The sequence below is a fragment of the Plasmopara halstedii genome, assembly GCF_900000015.1.
Source record: "Plasmopara halstedii genome assembly, contig: Scaffold_110, whole genome shotgun sequence".
In the NCBI taxonomy this organism is placed as follows: domain Eukaryota; phylum Oomycota; class Peronosporomycetes; order Peronosporales; family Peronosporaceae; genus Plasmopara; species Plasmopara halstedii.
In genome coordinates, this window is record NW_020187031.1 from 170,502 (window position 1) to 171,149 (window position 648).

Here is a 648-nt window from a genome sequence, read left to right on the forward strand (position 1 = left end):
CACAGCACTTTGTGGACATTGTGTATATAGTATTGACTTAAAAAAGTCTATGAATCTCGTGGTATAATTACTACACGAATATACGTGCGAACTAGGTGGCGATTTCTTAACACACGCGCTTGCAGACGTCATTCACGAGTTGTGGCTCAATGCAGACGGGTACGAAGTGAATCCGCGCCATCTTCAGCCGCAGACGATCTCTATGCGAATCAACAGCGGCTGGAAGCGCTAGCCGAGCGCACGCTGGACCATATTTTCAGTGCAACATCACTCTTTCCTTACCAAGTTGCTAAAATTTATCGTGTGCTGGAGCTAGAAATGATGCGACTTCTTGAACGCGATCGGCGCAGTAACGTGTCACTTCCCGACTCAGTGCACTGGGAGGCAACAGTAACAACCTCATGTCCGCAGAAGCCAGTAGTAATAGCAATATCAACAACAACTCGGAGAGTACATCTGTGGAAAGCAACGGTCTTGGAGCACTTCCTCGACTCAGTTCTATCGAAGGAAATCTGTTTGACGAAGGAATTTCGCCATCCAGTAGTTCAAATGGCACATGCTCGCAAGTTCCCGCTGCGAAGGAAAAATTCTATATGCACTTGGGTGGCCTGATCTTCCTGAGATTTCTATGTCCCGCTCTTGTAGTTC

At 47.2% G+C, this 648-nt stretch overlaps 1 protein-coding gene across 1 annotated transcript in view; it reads left to right on the top strand.

Moving 5' to 3' along the window:
- Positions 1–648, top strand: part of PHALS_00060 (chromodomain protein, putative) — a gene marked incomplete at both ends in the record, with an annotated part of 1,944 nt that overhangs the window by 580 nt on the left and 716 nt on the right. The window lies entirely within an intron of this gene.